This window comes from Scyliorhinus torazame, chromosome 29, assembly GCF_047496885.1.
Source record: "Scyliorhinus torazame isolate Kashiwa2021f chromosome 29, sScyTor2.1, whole genome shotgun sequence".
NCBI classification, from domain to species: Eukaryota; Metazoa; Chordata; class Chondrichthyes; order Carcharhiniformes; family Scyliorhinidae; genus Scyliorhinus; species Scyliorhinus torazame.
Genome location: NC_092735.1, coordinates 22200027 through 22221123, shown reverse-complemented (window position 1 = coordinate 22221123; position 21097 = coordinate 22200027).

The window sequence follows — 21097 nt, the reverse complement described above, 5'->3', positions numbered from 1 at the left end:
GTCCTTCCTGAGGTGTGGGGTCCAAAATTGCTCACAGTATTCTAAATGGGGCCTAACTAATGCTTTACAAAGCTTCAGAAGTACATCCCTGCTTTTATATTCCAAGCCTCTTGAGATGAATGACAACATTGCATTTGCTTTCTTAATTACGGACTCAACCTGCAAGTTTACCTTTAGAGAATCCTGGACTAAGTCCCTTTGCACTTCAGCATTATGAATTTTGTCACCGTTTAGAAAATAGTCCATGCCTCTATTCTTTTTTCCAAAGTGCAAGACCTCGCACTTGCCCACATTGAATTTCATCAGCCATTTCTTGGACCACTCTCCTAAACTGTCTAAATCTTTCTGCAGCCTCCCCACCTCCTCCATACTACCTGCCCCTCCCACCTAGCTTTGTATCATCGGCAAACTTAGCCAGAATGCTCTCAGTCCCGTCATCTAGATCGTTAATATATAAAGAGAACAGCTGTGGCCCCAACACTGAACCCTGCGGGACACCACTTGTCACCGGTTGCCATTCCGAAAAAGAACCTTTTATCCCAACTCTCTGCCTTCTGCCTGACAGCCAATCGTCAATCATGTTAGTACCTTGCCTCGAATACCATGGGCCCTTATTTTACTCAGCAGTCTCCCGTGAGGCACTTATCAAAGGCCTTTTGGAAGTCAAGATAGATAACATCCATTGGCTCTCCTTGGTCTAACCTATTTGTTATCTCTTCAAAGAACTCTAACAGGTACTTGTGACAATATAAAGATTATTATTCGCTGAGCTTGGGGGTGGGGGGGGGGCGCGTTGGATCACGTGTTGAGGGGGGGGGGCGCTGTTAAATAAGACAGGTGAAATGAAAATCGCTTATTGTCACAAGTAGGCTTCAATGAAGTTACTGTGAAAAAGCCCCAAGTCGCCACATTCCGGCGCCTGTTCCGGGGGGGGCTGTTACGGGAATTGAACCGTGCTGCTGGCCTGCCTTGGTCTGCTTTCATAGCCAGCGATTTAACCCTGTGCTAAACAGCCCCTGGGTTCCATTCCGGCCGCACTAAATGTCCCTTCAGTGCAGGGATGTGAAGGTCAGGTTACAGGGATAGTCAGGGTGGGTGGGTGAGTCGGCGTGGGTGGAGTGCTCTGTCGGAGGATTGGTACAGACTCGATGGGCAAAATGGCGTCCTTTTGCACTGCAGGCATTCTATGATCTCCATGACCTTTCATTCACCGACTGATTAAAAACCTAGCGATCTCGGCCTTGAAAATGTTCAAGGACGCGGCCTTCACAGCTTCCTGGAATAAAGAATTCCAACGATTCACCACTCAAGAGAAAATTCTTCCTGAAATCTGTCTTAAATGAGCATCCCATTATTCTGGAACTGTGCCCTCTGCTCCTACATGTCCCCATGAGTGAAAAAACCTCCCAACATTGGAGGCTGGATGAGGTACTAGGAAGGCGATCAATGGGGGAGTAAATACTGGGGGTGTTGGATGGGTGGCATGAATAGCTTATAGATCCTACATACTCAAATGGCACAGAAAGAGGTCATTCAGCCCATCCTGCCTGTGTTAGCCCTTTGAAAGAGTTATCCAATTTACTCCCACTCTTCTCCACAGTGATGAGAAATGTTCCTTTTGAGATCTATTCGATGGCCTTTTGAGTTCCACAAAAATTTAATTCCACCATCTGCTGTAGTGGGATCCAAAGCCAGGGTCTCCAGAGCATGGTCCAGGGCCTCTGGATTACCAGTAACAATACCACTGCGCCAGTGCCTTCCCCATGTTCCATCCACGTGAGAGCACCATCGAGTGTTCAGCAGGGTAGAGGGGTCAATTACTGGGGGGGGGGCATAGGTTTAAGGTGCGAGGGGCAAAGTTTACAGGAGATGTACGAGGCAAGTTTTTTTACACAGAGGGTAGTGGGTGCCTGGAACTCGCTGCCGGAGAAGGTGGTGGAAGCAGGGACGATAGTGACGTTTAAGGAGCAGCATGACAAATACATGAGTAGGATGGGAATAGAGGGATACGGACCCCGGAAGTGTAGAAGATTTAGTTTAACGGGCAGCATGGTCGGCACAGGCTTGGAGGGCCGAAGGGCCTGTTCCTGTGCTGTACTTTTCTTTGTTCTTTGTCCTTCAGGAGCTGCACTGAAGCGTCAGCCGAGATTTGGGACTCAAAGCACAGACAGTCAGAAATGGAGCGTTCCATTGCTCCACCTGCCCAAGGGTAATGAAAAATGCTGGCGTAGCCAGCGACCCCACGTCCGATGAAAGAATGAAAAGAAACCCACCAGGTTGAAGAGTCAAAGGCCACAGTGCAGAGTAGAACATGAGGGGACAATGAGGAGATTGTGATTATTTGACACCGCGATTGGGTTGAAGATTATAGGATTGAGAAAGGAAGGTAAACGGGTGTTAGGCCAGGGGGGGAACAAATGAGCGAAAGTCGGAGCCAGTGCAAGGGATTTTAGGGGCACAATACCATAGTGGTTATGTTACTGGACCGAACAGGGCGCATGTGGTACAGTGGTTAGCACTGGGACTGCAGCGCTGAGGACCCGGGTTCGAATCCCGCCCTGGGTCATCCGTGTGGAATTTACACATTCTCCCCATGGTCTGCATGGGTTTCACCCCCGCAACCCAAAGATGTGCAGGTTAGGTGGATTGGCCATGCTAAATTGCCCCTTAATTGGAAAAGAAAAATAATTGGCTACTCTAAATTCTTTAAAAAATAGAAAAGAATGTTACTGGACCATAACTTAGAGGCTTGAACTAATCAATGCAGAGATAGGAGTTCAAATCCAACATAGGTAATTTAAAAACATATAACATAAAGGCTAGTCACAGTGATCATAAAACTACTAGATTGGGGTCAACTCATTTTGATTCACTCATTTCCCTTCGTGAAGGAAATCTGCCATCCTTACCTGGTCTGGACTCTGTTGTTTTATGTTATTTCGCCGTCGTCGGAATGGGAATGCTGGCTCCTGACTAGTGGTGCAGATCTGCACAGGGCTGCATAGTGGTCCTGGCTTCCCACACCTTTAAACAACGTCTGCCTCTTGCAGGGCAGTGTTTCTTTAAATGGGCGGTGCCACAGTTCGAACACGTCATGACGTCGGCGTCCTGATGCTCCGTGCGTCGTTGCACATGCGCAGTGCGGTTCTCAGACGTCTGCACCTGCGCAGTGCGGGTTTCGGCCGCTTCATTATCCCGTCCACATCACGCATGCGTCGGGCCCCGGGAAGAGCGCGCAAAATGGCCGCTTTCGTCAATGCTGAGGCGCTGCATCCGGGAGAGGGCCTGCACACTCTCCGCCTCGTGGGAGGCTAGTTTATCATTTTCTGCCGTTTTGTACTGGGAATAGCGATTTTTAGTGTGCTCATGCACTGTGCATGTTTCAATCGCGACTGGCAGGGTCATATGCTTGATCTTCAGTAACTGCTCTTCCAGACGATCAGAGTGAACTCCAAAAACGATTTGGTCTCTGATCATGGAGTCAGTGATATCACCGAGTTGCAGGATTGCGCCAGCAGTCTAAGGTTAGTTAAATAGGAGTTGAAGGCTTCGTCTTTACCTTGCAATCGCTGCTTGTATATGTAGCGCTCAAAGATTTTGTTGGTGTCCACCTCACAGTGGCTGTCAAACTTGTCCAGGATGGTCTGAAACTTTGACTTGTCCTGGTCTTCGGCGAAGTGAAAGGAGTTGAATATTTCCAAGGCGTGATCACCCGCTGTGGTGAGGAAAAGAGCTATCTTCCGTGCATCAGTCGCATTGAGGTCTGATGCTACGACGTAAAGCTGAAATTTCTGCTTGAATGTCCGCCAGTTGGCACTGAGATTGCCAGAGGTCCTGAGCTGGTGAGGAGCCGGAATCTCTTCCATTCTGCCAGGATACATTCGCTGGGCATCACGGATCTTGCTGAGTTGAACTAACTAGATTGAACAGACTCTGGTATCATGTTGTGTTATGTAATTTGGAACAACGCAAGCTGCCACTTGATGCAGTTTTGAGTAAAAGATGCTCCAGACTTTGAAGCGAGTTCAATGTGTTTTATTGAACTATTAGCACAGTTCTCAATGAGTTCGACTCTCTGCTAATCTAAATGTAGTAACTCAGTCTAACTGAACCAGCCTTGCTCTAAGCCACGTGCTGGGGTGTGATGCTGAGGATACCCCCTGTCTCACTCTGTAGATGTTGGTCTGTGGAAAGAGGTGGGGTGTGAGTGCCTCATCCCTTTTATAGTGAGATACCACCCCTGAGTGTCCTGACTGCTCATTGGTCGTGTCCTATTCTATGAGTTCATTAGCTGCATGGCTGCATATCATGACAGACTCTAGGTGTTATATGTGGTTGAGGGGGGCCACTTTTAGCTCAGCTAGGTGGGTAGCTGGTTCCTGATACCGAGCGGGTTCAACTCCCGTACCGGCTGAGGTTATTCATGTTAGTCCTTCTCAACCTCGCCTGAGGTGTGGCGACCCTCAGGTTAAATCACCACCAGTCAGCTCTCCCCCCTCAAAGGGGAAAGCAGCCTATGGTCCTCTGGGGCTTCACAATTTTTACAGATGCACCATAGAAAGCATCCTATCCAACTACGTCACAGCCTGGTTTGGCAACTGCTCGGACCAAGACCGTTAAGAAACTAAAGAGAGTCGTGAACACCGCCCAGTCCATCTCACAAACCCGCCTCCCATCCACTGACTCAGTCTACACCTCCCGCTGCCTGGGGAAAGCAGGCAGCATAATCAGAGACCCTTCCCAACGGGCTATTCTCTCTTCCAACCTCTTCTGTCGGGGCTGGTTTAGCACAGTGGGCTAAATAGCTGGCGTGTAAAGCAGACCAAGGCTGGCAGCGCGAGTTCAATTCCCGTAGCAGCCTCCCCGAACAGGCGCCGGATTGTGGCGACTAGGGGCTTTTCACAGCAATTTAATTTGAAGCCTACTTGTGACAATAAGCGATTTTCATTTCATTTCCATCGGGCAGGAGATACAACAATCTGAGAAACACGCACCACCAGACTCAAAAACAGCTTCTTCCCCGCTGTTGCACGGTAGCACAAGTGGATAGCACTGTGGCTTCACAGTGCCAGGGTCCCAGGGTCGATTCCCCGCTGGGTCACTGTCTGTGCGGAGTCTGCACATCCTCCCAGTGTCTGCGTGGGTTTCCTCCGGGTGCTCCGGTTTCCTCCCACAGTCCAAAGACGTGCAGGTCAGGTGGATTGGCCGTGATAAATTGCCCTTAGTGTCCAAAAATGTTAGGTGGGGTTATTGGGTTACGGGGATAGGGTGGAAGTGAGGGCTTAAGTGGGTCGGTGCAGACCCGATGGGCCGAATGGCCTCTACTGCACTGTATGTTCTATGTTCCCAGACTCCTAAACGACCCTCTTATGGACTGAACTGATCTCTCTAATCATCTTCTCTCCCAAGTAGCTCTACACCCAGTGTGCTTCACCCAATGCCTGTGTCTATGTATTTATATTGTGTATTTATCGTATGTCCTTTGTTTTTCTTGTATGGAACAATGTGCCTGGACTGTACGCGGAACAATACTTTTCACTGTACCTCGGTACACGTGACAATAAATCTAAATCTAAAGTGGTCGACTCTTAACCGCCCTTTGAAATGACCCTAGCAAATCACGCAGTTGCTGAACTGGTCAAATGGCAACCTATGTTGCTAGATTCCTGTCCCGGGCAACAAATGTTGGCTTTTCAGTGATGCTGTTATATTGTTCCACGAATGATTTAAAACAAAGTTGAATTAGGATGAGGTCATAGAATTTATGATCATAGAATTTACAGTGCAGAAGGAGGCCATTCGGCCCATCGAGTCTGCACCGGCTTGTGCAAGAGGTCTGGATTTCAATTTGTCTCCTCGCTCAATTCAAAAAATATATAATTTTCGAATTTTATTTTATTTTTATAAATTTGAGGACCCAATTATTTTTTTTTCCAATTAAAGGGGCAATTTAGCGTGGCCAATCCACCTACCCTGCGCAATCTTTGGGTTGTGGGGGCGAAACCCATGCAGACACGGGGAGAACATGCAAACTCCACACGGACAGCGACCCAGGGCCGGGATTGGAACCCGGGTCCTCAGCGCCGCAGTCCCAGATCATTTTTGAATTGAACACGTGACATTTTTCTACACGATGCTTGACAAAGTCGATGCCTGCCAGACTCGGAGCGGTTGTCTGGAGGTTTCCCTTGTGTGACTGAAGTACGGTGGCGACACAAATCAATTGGTCGTGTACTTATTAGTGGTAGAGGCCTGATGAACAGGCCTGCATTCCCCCCCCCCCCCCCCCCCCCCCCCCCCCCCCGATTCCTCATATTTCTGGGCAATAGTGTCCTTGTTTATGTTACCGCGATGGAGCTGGAGAAGCAAAGCTGGCAGGTCGTTAACTTTTTGTGTGCGCAGATTCATGGAGAAGGGGACATGAAGATTAACTCATAGACCTGGGAATTGGCACCTGAGCGATGACATAATTTAGGTCAAACTTGTTTTGCTCAGGTGTCGTAACCAAGGAGAGAGAGTGAGAGAGAGAAGAATCCACAAGTGGATTTACACAGCAGCGCTCACAGGTCTAAATATATTATATATATATAAAAACACAGAATAAAAATTACTTCAGCCCTCCCCTGAAGGGCCTGATCCCATAAGCACCCCACATCCTCTGGTATCTCATCCACGTGCCAAACACATTGGCAAGCTGTGCTCTACCACTAACGTCAACAACAACAACTCATACTAACGTGGTGCCTTTCACGAAATAGAACATCCCGAGCTACCCCCCCCCCCCCCCCCCCCCCCCCCCCCCCCCCCCCCCCCCCCCCCCCCCCCCCCCCCCCCCCCCCCCCCCCCCCCCCCACTCGCTGGCAACGAACAAGCCTCCATCTGTCATAATATACACCAGTATATCATGGTGCAGACACACACACTGATGGACACACAGCAAGACTAATCAACACACACAACACCGCAGCCAATCACCAGTTAGAGCACATTCACTATATAGACAGAGGGCATCAGTTTTCCCGCTCATTCGGGATGCAGCCTCTCAGAAGGACAGAGCTCACAGCTTACAACACAGATCTTCACCATGTGCTGTGTGCATAGACTGGTTAAGACAGGCATAGGTCTTTAGTTTAATCTAACATCGTGTTAACCCACAGTGAAAGTGTGTTCAACAGTTTCTAACTTAATAAAATAGTGTTGCACTATTTTAAGTGTTGGTGGCCTGTATGTGTTCCACGGATCCAGAGCACCCAACACATCACCATCTAGCCCAGAACCCCCCTCCTCCGAGCCCCGAAGGGTGAACTTAATCTTCACCAGCTTAAGGAATTCCGCAACGTCCCCCCACACCCTCGGTGGCTCCTCCGACCTCCACTCCAGTAGAGCTCATCGCCGGGTGATTAGCGTGGCAAAAGCCATTACATCAGCACCCCCACCCCTCCAACAAGTCCGGCAGCTCCGACATCCCAAAGATCGCCAGCAGAGGGCCCGGCGACATCTCCGACCCCCCACAATCTTCTATAATGTTTCAAACATCCAGCCCCAGCAATTGCAGACATGATGATTCGCAGCTCCCCCCTCCCCCACTCCCATCTCCTACCTCCGCAAAGAAACCACTCATCTGCACCCGCGTCATATGGGCCTTATGCACCACCTTGAACTGTACCAAGCTCATCCTGGCACAGGACGATGTTACATTGACCCAGTGCATCAGCTCATCCCCAAACCCCTCATCCCAATTCCATGCCCAGCTCCTCCTCCATCAGTGTTTGCCCGGTGCCCACCAGCCAATCGTAAATATCCGTGATCTCCCCATCCCCCCCAACACATCTGGCGGTAGCAACCTGTCCAGCAGAGTGCGCTCGGAACTGGGTGGTTTGCTGGGCCATTCCAGAGGGGCAGATAAGAGTCAGCCACACCTGTGGATATGGAGTCACATGTAGGCCAGACCAGGGTAAGGGCAGCAGGCTGCCTTCCCTAAAAGGGCGTGACTGAAACAAATGAGTTTTGACAATAATCGACAATGGTTTCATGGTCATCTGGATTTGTCATTTCAGATTGTAGTGGATTCTTTCATCAACCACCATGGTGGGCATTACCCCTGGTTTCTGGATGACTAGTCCAGTGACACCACCACCTCTCCTAGGGGATATTAGGCCAGGTGATCAAAAACATGGTCAATATGAGAGGAGAAGGGGCAGCACGGTGGCGCAGTGGATAGCAGTGCTGCCTCACGGCGCTGAGGTCCCAGGTTCGATCCCGGCTCTGGGTCACTGTCTGTGCGGAGTTTGCACATTCTCCCCGTGTCTGCGTGGGTTTCTCCCCCACAACCTAAAGGTGTGCCAGCTAGGTGGATTGGCCACGCTAGATTGCCCCTTAATTGGGAAAAAAAAAATTGGGTACTCTAAATTTATATTGAAAAAAAAAAGAGGTGTATATCACATGGTGGTGCAGACTCGATGGGCCGAATGGTCTATTTCTGCTCCTATGCCTTATGGTTTAGGGAGGGAATTCCGGAGCGGAGGGCCCACACAACTAAAGTCATGGCCAGCAATGATGAGGCGATTATAATCAGGGATGCAAGGGGCAGCGCGGTGGCGCAGTGGGTTAGCACTGCTGCCTCACGATGCCGAGGTCCCAGGTTCGACCCCGGCTCTGGGTCACTGTCAGTGTGGAGTTCGCACATTCTCCCCTTGTCTGCGTGGGTTTCGCCCCCACAACAGAAAGATGTGCAGGGTAGGTGGATTGGCCACGCTAAATTGCCCCTTAATTGGAAAAAAAACAACTTTTTAATTAAAAAAAGTAATCGGGGTGCACAAGAGATAATGGGCGGCACAGTGGTTAACACGGTTGCTTCACAGCGCCAGGGTCCCAGGTTCGATTCCCAGCTTGGGTCACTGCCTGTGCAGATTCTCGGAGGGTTTCGGGGCTGCAGGAGGTTGCAAAGACCCGAGTTCGATTCCGGCTTTGGGCAGCTGTGTGGAGTTTGCGCGTTCTCCCCGTGGTTTTCCTCCGGGTTCTCCGGTTTCCCCCCCACAGTCCAAAGATATTTTCAAATAAATTTAAGAGTACCCAATTAATTGTTTCCTAGAAAGGGGCAATTTAGCCTGGCCAATTCACCTAACCCGCACATCTTTAGGTTGTGGGGGTGAAACCCACGCAGACACTGGGAGAATGTGCAAACTCCACACAGATAGTGACCCAGAGCCGGGATCGAACCTGGGACCTCGGCGCCGTGAGGCTGCAATACTAACCCCGCAGTCCAAAGATGTGCAGGTTGGGTGGATTTGCCATGCCAAAAATTACCCTTTAGGTGTCCAATAATGTGCCGGTTAGGTGGGGAATAGGGCAGGGGAGTAGGCCTAGGTAGGGTGCTCTCTCGGAGGGTCGGTGCAGACTCAATGGGCCGAATGGCCTCCTTCTGCACTGCATGGAGCGGGAACCCTGGCTGATCTTGGTACAGTTTTGGTCTCCTTCTCTGAGGAAGGATGTTCTTGCTCTCGAGGGAGTGCAGCGAAGGTTTACCACACTGATTCCAGGGATGGCGGGACTGTCATATGAGGAGAGATTGACTAGGTTGGGATTGTTCTCGCTGGAGTTCAGAAGAATGAGGGGGGATCTTATAAAATTCTAACAGGACTGGACAGGGTAGATGCAGGGAAGATGTCCCTGATGGTGGGTGTGTCCAGAACCAGGGGTCACAATCTGAGGATTCAGGGTAAACCATTTCGGACAGAGATAAGGAGACACTTCTTCACACAAAGAGTGGTGAGCCTGTGGAATTCATTACCACAGGAAGTAGTTGATGCTAAAACTTTGAATATATTCAAGAGGCGGCTGGATATAGCACTTGGGGAGAATGGGATAAAAGGCTATGGGGAGAAAGCAGGATTAGGCTATTGAGTTGGATGATCAGCCATGATCGTGATGAATGGCGGAGCAGGCTCGAAGGGCTGAATGGCCTCCTCCTCCTCCTATCTTCAATGTATCTATGTATCTTTCTCTTCCGGCTTCTCACTCAGCTTCTGCGAATTGCTGTACTCACAAGTGGTGGCCTTGGCTGAGAACAGCTCAGGAAATAGTTAAGACGCATTTATAAAGTGCCATACCATGACCTCAGAACCTCACGGCCAATCCGGAGACACATTCTCTGTGGTCATATTGTCAGGCACGGCAACCAATCTGCGAGCAGCAAGATCTCACAAGCCACAATTGCCCCGTTTTTAAAAAAAAAAAGACAAATTTTCTCCCTGCGTTCAAGGAAAATTCAAATGCCCAGAAAGGTTCCCCATGGCAACCATTTATTAAAGGCTTATCTGCCCATTCCCGGGGCAGTCTCTCAGGAAATCTCAGTTCGGAGCCAATCCCATAACTCTCCAGAGTTTATTGGGTTCCTTGTGGTGAATGTATTATGCCAATAATCCACCATTGTATTTGTATCTGTGCTATGCTGTTGCCCTTGTGGGCTCCTCCTATGGGCCATTGTATGGCATTATCCATGGGGACCATGTTGGGGCCTGTATGGGCTCCGCTCATGACTCCTCCCCTTGAAGGAAGGTATAAAGAGCAGTCGACCTGTAGGCGGTTCTCAGTATTGGATCAGTCGCAGGCAGGCACTGTTCTAAGTTGATTAAAGCCACAGTTTACTTCTACTCCCGTCTCGAGTGAATTGATGGTCGCATCAATTTAATCAACTTAAACGCAACTATGGAATCGGCCCTCAAACCTGACCGACTGAAACTCGATCCGCAGGCCGCGGAGGCAAATTTTTTTTTTTTTCCGCACTGGCTCCGCTGCTTCAAGGCCGATCTCGCAGCCTCCTCCTCGCCTTCCGTCACCGACGAACAGAAGCTGAGCCTCCTCCACGCACGGGTGAGCATCGAATCCCTGTTCAACTCGACGAGGCCTCCTCCTACACAGATGCCCTCGCGATGCTCGAACGCCTCTATGTACGGCCCGTGAACGAGGTCTACGCGCGACACATCCTCACCACTCGCCGCCAGCGCCCCAGGGAATCGCTAGAAGACTACCTACGCGACCTCAAAGTACTCACACGCAGCTGCAACTACCAGGCCGTTACGGCCACTCAACATATGGAACTCGCCGTCCGAGACGTCTACGTGGCGAGAGTCCGGTCCAAATGCGTGAGACAGCGCCTACTCGAAAAGGGGGCCCTGGATCTGGATCAGACGGTAAAATTAGCATCCTCTCTGGAAGTAGCGTTCCAGAGCCTTAACGCGTTCCCGGCTGACCCCCTTGTGGACCCCCGACCAAAGACTACCCCAGGCCTGTGCCGCGCGGCCGCCCGCCCACCATGGGGGGCTACCCTGCTACTTCTGCGGCCAGTCACAACACCCCCGGCAGCACTGCCCGGCCCGTAACGTGAACTGCAGCAGCTGCGGGAGAAAAGGACATTTCGCCAAAGTCTGCCTGGCCAGGCCCAAGAACTCTAACTCACAGGCCCTATCCTCTGACTCACAGGCCCGCAGACCCCGCAGTGTGGCAGCGTGTCTGCCGACTCCGCCCCCTGTAGACGCATCATCAGCCTCGTGCTATCCGTGGGGGCAGCCATCTTCCAGCCCTCACAGCACGTGCGACTCACGGGGGCCGCCATCTTGGCCATCCTCCCCCACGCGGCCGGCCACGTGCGATCCATGGGGGACGCCATCTTGGATGCCATCTTCCTCACAGCCCGCCACGCTCGACCAACGGGGGCCGCCATCTTGGCCGCCATCTGCTACGCTGCTCGACGCGTATGATCAACAAGGGCAGCCAACGCGGAACCGCCCCAGCACCTCCGACCATGCCGGCTACCCGTAACTCAGCGCGGTCACCCTGGACCAGTCGCGACCCAAGCACCTCCGGAGCTCCATGATGACCGTCCGGGTAAACGGGCACGAGACGCCCTGCCTTTGCGACTCCGGGAGCACAGAGAGCTTCATTCACCCGGACATGGTAAGACGCTGTTTGCTCCCAATATTCCAGGCGCACCAAACCATCTCCCTCGCCTCCGGGTCGCACTAGGTGCAGGTCCGGGGGTGCACTACCGCAACCCTAGCAATGCAGGGCGCCGAGTACGCCAATTTTAAATTATGTGCTCCCAGACCTCTGCGCTCCTCTCCTATTGGGACTAGATGTCCAATGCAACCTCAGGAGCCTAACCCTGAAGTTCGGGGGCCCCTACTCCCACTCACCATATGCAGCCTCGCGACCCTAAAAGTCGACCTTCCCCCGCTCTTCGCAAACCTCACCGCCGACTGCAAACCAGTCGCCACCAGAAGCAGGCGGTATAGCTTACAGGACAGGACTTTTATCAGGTCCGAGGTCCAGCGACTCTTGCGGGAGGGAGTCATCGAGGCAGCAATAGCCCCTGGAGAGCGCAGGTGGTGGTCGTCAAGACCGGGGAAAAGAACCGGATGGTTGTAGATTACAGCCAAACCATTAACCGGTTTACGCAACTCGATGCGTACCCCCTTCCCCGGATTGCAGACATGGTAAACCAGATCGCACACTACCGGGTGTTCTCCACGGTGGATCTGAAGTCTGCGTACCATCAGCTCCCAATCCGGCTGGAGAACCGCAACTACACGGCTTTTGAGGCAGACGGCCGCCTTTTCCACTTCCTCCGGGTCCCCTTTGGCGTCACAAATGGCGTTTCGGTGTTCCAAAGAACAATGGACCGAATGGTGGACCGGTACGGGCTGCGGGCCACATTTCCGTACTTGGACAATGTCACCATCTGCGGCCATGATCAGCAGGACCACGATGCCAAACTCCACAGATTTCTCCAAACCGCCCAAACCCTAAACCTCACGTACTAAAAGGAGAAATGCGCTTTCCGCACAACCAGACTAGCCATCCTCGGCTACGTCGTGGTAAACGGGGTTCAAGGACCCTACCCTGACCGTTTGCGCCCCCTCCTGCAACTCCCCCTCCCCCACTGCCCCAAGGCCCTAAAGAGGTGCCTCGGGTTCTTTTCATATTATGCCCAGTGGGTCCCCAATTATGCGGACAAAGCCTGCCCACTAATCAAGGCCACCATCTTCCCACTAGCGACTGAGGCCCGCCAGGCCTTCAGCTGCATCGAGGCGGACATCACCAAAGCCGCGATGTGCGGGGTGGACGAGTCCGTTGCCTTCCAGGTGGAGAGCGATGCATCAGAGGTCACTCTCGCCGCTACCCTCAATCAGGCAGGCAGACCGGTAGCGTTTTTTTCGTGCATCCTCACCACCTCCGAAATTCGGCACTCCTTAGTCGAAAAAGAGGCCCAAGCCATCGTGCACTGGAGGCACTACCTCGCTGATAGGAGGTTTACCCTCTTCACCGACCAACGATCGGGAGCCTTCATGTCCGATAATACGCTGCGGGGCAAAATCAAGAACGATAAGATCTTGAGGTGGAGGATCGAACTCTCCACATATAATTACAATATAGTATATCGTCCTGGGAAGCTCAACGAGCCCCCAGATGCCCTGTCCACATGCGCCAGCGCGCAAGATGACCGACTACGGGCTATCCACGCTGACCTCTGCCACCCGGGGGTCACCCGGCTTATCCACTATATCAAGGCCCGCAACCTGTGCGGAGTGTAAACCGCACTTCTATCGACCGGATAAGGCAAAACCTGGTAAAGGCATCCCGGCCCTTTGGGCGCCTCAGTATCGATTTCAAAGGGCCCCTCCCCTCCAATAACCGCAATACATATTTCCTCAATATTATTGATGAGTTCTCCCGCTTCCCCTTTGCAATCCCCTGCCCCGACATGACCACGTCCACCGTCATTAAAGCCCTAAATAGTGTCTTCACCCTGTTTGGTTTCCCCAATTATGTTCCCAGTGACCGGGGCTCGTCGTTCATGAGCGATGAACTGCGTCAGTACCTGCCCAGTAAGGGCATCCCCTCGAGCAGGACTACCAGTTATAACCCCAGGGGAAACGGGCAGGTGGAGAGGGAGAACGCGGCGGTCTGGAAGACCGTCCTACTGACCCTGCGGTCCAGGAATCTCCCAGTTTCTCACTGGCAGGAGGTCCTCCCCGATGCGCTCCACTCTATTAGATCCCTACTTTGCATGGCCAGAAACGAGACCCCTCATGACCGCCTATTTGTTTTCCCTCGGAGATCCACCTCAGGGGCCTCGCTTCGGTCCTGGCTGAAGACACCGGGGCCCGTCCTACTCAGAAAACACGTCAGGAGCCACAAGTCCGATCCTCTGGTAGAGAGGGTCCAGCTCCTACACTCCAACCCCCAGTATGCTTATATCGAACACCCCGATGGCCGACAGGATACGGTCTCCCTCCGGTCGCCCGCCAGTTCCACCACCACCACCACCACCGCCGCCCCTCCACCATATCCCGCCCAACCTACCATGACCTGCGCCCCCGCCCCTATATGGCTCCCGCGCTCCCTCCCGCCCGCCATGCCCCCTTCATCGATCCACAGGAATGAAGCTCCAGAAGAGACGCTCCCCGAGTCCATGTCTGTACCCGCACTGGCGCCCTCACTACCGATGCCAGCACGGACGAGCTCAACACCCGGGCCAGCAACAATGCCAGAGCTTCGGCGATCACAGCGCACAATCCATGCGCTGGATCGGCTAAACGTATGAACCCGTCACCCCCGCCGGACGTCATTTTTTTTTTTTTTTTTTTTTTTTTATAAACAGGGGGTGAATGTGGTGAATCCACCATTGTATTTGTATCTGTGCTGTTGCCCTTGTATTCGTATCGGTGCTATGCTGTTGCCCTTGTGGGCTTCTCCTTTGGGCCATTGTATGCCATTATCCATAGAGGAACATGTTGGGGCCTGTATGGGCTCCGCCCACGGCTCCTCCCCTTGAAGGGAGGTATAGAGAGCAGTCAACCTGTAGGCAGTTCTCAGTATTGGATCAGTCGCAGGCAGGCACTGTTCTAAGTTGATTAAAGCCACAGTTTATTTATACTCATGTCTCGAGTGAATTGATGGTCGCATCATTCCTCCTGCTATGTTCACCTCCAGGCGCCGCCACCATGCCAAAGACAACATAACAAAAACTGCCACAGGGTTGAAAAGAATGGCGGGAGAAGGCCCAATCCCAAAATCTTTTTTCCCTGCCACGCTCACACCAAGGACAAATCACTGAGGCCAGAAACGAGTTAACACCGACGACATACAATGTGGTTTCTTTCGGACCTAAGTCCCTAAGTCACTGAATAGATGGGAGAATATTCACAGGAATTTGGGGAATAGGATTAATTGGATAGTTCTTTTCAAAAGCGACCATCAGTGCGATGGGCCAAGTGGCCTCCTCCTCCTCTATCATTCTGTTCTTCTTTGAGAAAGAAATAGCTTACATTTGTATAGCCCCTTTTGTGACCTGTGAACATCCCAAAAACATTTTTACAGCCAAACAGTGTAGGCACGATGGTGGTAATATAGAGAAAAATGTCAGCCAATCTGTGCACAGCAAGTTCCCACAAACAGCAACAAGATCATGGCCGAGCAATCTGTTCTTCGTTAGCACTGTTGGTCGTGGGGTACATATTGGTCGATACATCGGCAGGTCGGAGGCTTGGAATTCTGTGATGAGTAACTCACCTTCTTGATTTGTTATGTTGTAGGTGTAACATAAGCGGCTTCCTTGTGGTGCACTTGACAAAGGAAGGTTCAGACGTGGAGATAACTTCAAAACGTTTATTAAACTATTTACTCTTCTATTACTCGGGTTCGACACTACTGCTAATCCTACTATAGCTACCCAGACTGACTAACCAGTTGCTGCAATCCACGTGGTGGGTGTAATATTGAATCAGCCCGGTGTCTGTCCTCACTGACTGTCTCCACTGGAAAGAGGCAGATCACGTGTGTGGTGTCCTTTATATATGGGTTGGTGTAATGCCCCCCTGTGGTCGTGTCACCTCCGTGTGCATCGTTAATGTCCATTGGTCGGTCCTATCTACCTGATCTATTGGTTGAGTGTGTGTGTTTGATGTTTCTGGTGCTCCCTCTAGTGACTAGCTAGCCTACATTCATTTACATTGATGGACATCACAACACTCCTGACTCCCCAAAGCCTGTCTCCCCATCTACAAGGCACAGGTGAGGAGTGTGATGGAATATTCTCCACTTGCCTGGATGAGTGCAGCTCCAACAACATTCAAGAAGCTCGACACCGCTTGATTGGCACCCCATCCACCACCTTAAACATTCCCTCCGCCCACCATCGACGCACAGTGGCAGCCGAGTGTACCCTCTACAAGATGCACCGCAGGAACTCACCAAGGCTCCTCCAAGGTTATCTTCCAAACCCATTACCTCTACCCCCGGACCGGGCAGCAAGACGCACGGGGACACCACCACCTGCAAGTTCCCCTTCAAACCACTCACCATCCTGACCTGGAAATATAATCGGCCGTTCCTTCACTGTCGCTGGGTCAAAATCCTGGGACTCCCTCCCTAACAGCACTGTGGACGTACCTACACCACATGGACTGCAGCGGTTCAAGAAGGCCGCTCACCACCACTTTCTAAAGAGTATGGGCAATAAATGCTGGCTTAGCGACGCTCACATCCCAAGAATGAAGATGCAAATGAAAATCAGGAACTCCCACAAATCTTTTAAGATTGATTGAAAACTCAGTTCAGTCAGTATTTTTGCTTGCCGAGGCTATTAAGACTTAGACATCCACAGAGGGTAAATTAAGTAGTTGAGTAACAGTAATAATCGCTAGCCAAGCAATTGAGGGACCCAGTCCTGGGGACATGGGTTCAAATCCCACTATGGCCCCTGGTGGAACACAAGTTCACTAATAAAATCTTGAATCGAAAACTAATCTCAGTTATGGCGCCTGTAAAAACCCATCTGGTTCACTGGCGTTTTTTTTCAGGAAGGAAACCTGCCATCCTTTGCCCGGTCTGGCCTACATGTGACTCCCGACTCACAGCAACGTGATTCACTCTTCGTAGAATTTACAGTGCAGAGGGCAGCACGGTGGCGCAAGTGGTTAGCACGGTTGCCTCACGGTGCCGAGGTCCGATCCCGGCCCTGGGTCACTGTCCGTGTGGAGTTTGCACATTCTCTCCGTGTTTGCGTGGGTTTCGCCCCCATAACCCAAAAGATGTGCAGGGTAGGTGGATTGGCCACGCTAAATTGTCCCTTCATTGGAAAAAATGAATTGGATATTCTAAATTTAAAAAAAAGAATTTACAGTGCAGAAGGAGGCCATTTGGCCCATCGAGTCTGCACCTGCCCTTGGAAAGAGCACCCGTACTTAAGGCCACACCTCCAACCTATCCCCGTAACCCAGTAACCCCACCTATCTTGGAAATTAAGGGCTATTTAGCGTGGCCAATCCACCTAACCCGCACACCTTCAGACTGAGGGAGGAAACCGGAGCACCCGGAGGAAACCCCCGCAGACACGGGGAGAACTTGCAGACTCCGCACAGACAGTGACCCAAGCCGGGAATCGAACCTGGGACGCTGGGGCTGTGAAGCAACAGTGCTAACCACTGTGCTACCGTAGCCGCCCTCGACTCCCTCCCCTCTGAAATGGCCTCGCAAACCATTTAGTCCAAGGGTAGTTAGGGACGGGCAACAGATGCCAGCCTTGCCAGGGGTGCCTCGAAAGAAAATATAGTTCAGCCTTTGTAGTTCTCAATTTGTTGGAGGGACGGAATGACGCACATTCTGTATTCATGTCGGGTGGTCGTGGAAGGGCCTTAATGGGTGAACGTTGACCACAAGGCGCAACTGTGAAATTGACCTGGGTTTGGGCAAGCGGATTCCCAGGGAGAATCCCGTCCATTCAATTTTGATGCCCCTCCCTCACCTCCCTGCCTCAGATCGTCTCCCCTGGGGGTGAGGAATGGGGGGGGGGGGGGTTGGGGGTAGCCTAACATTCTGCCCGGTGACTTGGATCTGAACCCGGCGGTTTTTTTTGGCCACACTCCAGCCAAGCGCGGTCTCTTGCGCATTTTCCATTTCACACCGGACAGCGCGGGGACGCCGAGTTCACAAACCGTGCCATCTTTCTCCTTGACGTTGGTGGCGAACCTGGTTAAGGAGCTGGAGAGGCTGGGCAGCAGCCTGAACATGGTGGTGTGCCAGTAGATTGATGAGCCTCACATTGTGACACCTCTACCCAAGGCAAAAGGTGTCCCGTGATTCACAATGGGAGGTTGTTAGGTCATCTTGCCCTCGGCTATTACAGACTTTTGCCCTGCCACAGAGTTATATGCTTGCCTCGTGTGGGCGCACTGTTGGAACATAGCGGGCGTGGAATTTTCCTCCCCACGGGATCTCTTTGCTCTCTCCGATGTGGGATGCTAGCACCAATAATGGCTGGCATTCTAAGAATGAAGGAACACACATGCAGGCCAGTTAAGACCATAAGGAATAGGAACAGGAAGAGGCCAGTCAGCCATTTGAGCCTGCTCCGCCCTTTATTAAGATCATGGTTGATCCAACACTCATTAGATCCACTTTCCTACACTTAATTCCCCAACTGATTAAAAACCTATCGATCCAAGGGCCGCACGGTGGCACAGTGGTTCGCACTGTTGCCTCACGGCACCAAGGATCCGAGTTCAATCCCAGCCCCGGGTCACTGGAGTGTGCTAGTATCAGGTATTGCAGTACCCGAGAGGCTATAGACCATTGGGTAAGCCTAGCAGCTTACCATTGGCTGTTTGGTATGTGGCTCCGCCCTGACAGGCGGGGTATAAGAACAGTTGCCGTCCCAGCAGCCCTCATTCTGTACCGAAGCTGCTGGGGAACAGATCTAGTTATTTTTAAAAAAAAAATATATAGTTTTTTAACACAATTTTTCTCCCTTACAAACAATAACCCCCCCCCAGTAACAAAAAAAAAACCCGAAAAATCGCGCAGAGCAAGATATATACATGTCAAAATGATATATCTACACAGCTTTGTACACTGGCCCTCACCCGTACGTGCCAGTTTCCCCTAACCCTTCATGGTATCTCTTGCTCATCCACCCTCCCAGGCAGGCCCCCCTTTCCCTCCCCCTCCCCCCCTCCCAGGACGTCCCCCCCCGCCCCCCCCAAGGTGGCTGCTGCTGCTGACCGACCTTCCTCTAACGCTCCGCGAGAAAGTCTAGGAACGGTTGCCACCGCCTGTAGAACCCCTGCGCAGACCCTCTCAAGGCAAACTTTATCCTTTCCAACTTGAAAAACTCTGCCATATCATTTATCCAGGCCTCCAGGCTGGGGGGCTTCGCCTCCTTCCACATTAGCAAGATCCTTCGCCGGGCTACTAGGGACGCAAAGGCCAGAATGCCGGCCTCTTTCGCCTCCTGCACTCCCGGTTCGTCTACTACTCCAAATATTGCTAGCCCCCAGCTTGGCTTGACCCGGACTTTCACCACCTGAAATATTGCTCCCGCCACTCCTCTCCAGAACCCCTCCAGTGCCGGGAATGACCAAAACATATGGACATGGTTCGCCGGGCTCCCTGAGCACCTTCCACATCTGTCCTCTACCCCAAAGAACCTACTCAACCTCGCCCCCGTCAAGTGCGCTCTGTGGACCACCTTAAATTGTATCAGGCTGAGCCTGGCACATGAGGAGGAGGGAGTAACCCTACCTAGGGCATCAGCCCACAGACCTTCCTCGATCTCCTCCCCCAGCTCCTCCTCCCATTTACCCTTCAACTCTTCTACCAGCGCTTCCCCCTCTTCTTTCAACTCCTGGTGTATTTCCGACACCTTGCCCTCCCCGACCCATACACCCGAGATCACCCTATCTTGAACTTCTTGTGCCGGGAGCAACGAGAATTCCCTCACCTGTCGCCTCACAAAAGCCCTCACCTGCATATATCTAAAGGCATTTCCCGGGGGTAACTTGAACTTCTCCTCCAGTGCCCCTAGGCTCGCAAACGTCCCGTCGATGAACAGGTCCCCCATTCTTCCAATCCCCGCCCGATGCCAGCTCTGGAACCCCCCCGTCCATCTTCCCCGGGACAAACCGGTGGTTACCCCTGATCGGGGACCACACCGATGCTCCCATTGCACCCCGGTGCCGTCTCCACTGGCCCCAGGTCCTTAGCGTTGCCGCCACCACCGGGCTCGTGGTATACTTTGTCGGCGAGAGCGGCAGCGGTGCCATCACCAACGCCCCAGGCTCGTTCCTTTACAGGACGCCATCTCCATCCTCTTCCATGCCGTCCCCTCTCCCTCCATAACCCACTTGCGGATCATCGCCACATTTACTGCCCAGTAGTAGCTCCCCAGGTTTGGCAGCGCCAACCCTCCTCAGTCCCTACTGCGTTCCAGGAACCCTCTCCTTACTCTCGGGGTCTTATTCGCCCACACAAACCCCATAATACTCCTGCCTACTCTCTTAAAAAAGGCCTTAGTGATCACGATGGGAAGGCACTGAAACACAAACAGAAACCTCGGAAGGACCACCATTTTGACCGACTGCACTCTACCCGCCAGCGAGAGTGGTAACATGTCCCATCTTTTGAAATCCTCCTCCATTTGCTCCACCAACCTCGTCAGATTCAGTTTATGTAGGGTCCCCCAACTCCTGGCTATCTGGATCCCCAGATACCGAAAGCTCCCCTCCGCCCTCCTCAGCGGTAAGTCCCCTATCCCTCTTTCTTGGTCCCCCGCCTGTAATACAAAGAGCTCACTCTTCCCTACATTGAGCTTATAGCCCGAAAACTCCCCAAACTCCCTTAGAGTCTGCATGACCTCCACCATCCCCTCCATTGGATCCGCCACGTACAGCAACAGGTCATCCGCATATAGCGACACCCGATGCTCTTCTCCCCCTCGGACCACCCCCCTCCATTTATTAGACTCCCTCAATGACATGGCCAATGGTTTGATCGCCAATGCGAACAACAGGGGGGACAGGGGGCACCCCTGCCTCGTCCCTCGGTACAGTCGAAAGTACTCTGACCTCCGCCGATTCGTCACTACACTCGCCATCGGGGCTCTGTAAAGGAGCTTAACCCAGCTGATAAACCCTCCCTCGAACCCAAACCTATGCAACACCTCCCAGAGGTACTCCCACTCTACTCGGTCAAAGGCCTTCTCCGCGTCCATAGCTGCCACTATCTCCGTCTCTCCCTCCTCCGATGGCATCATTATCAC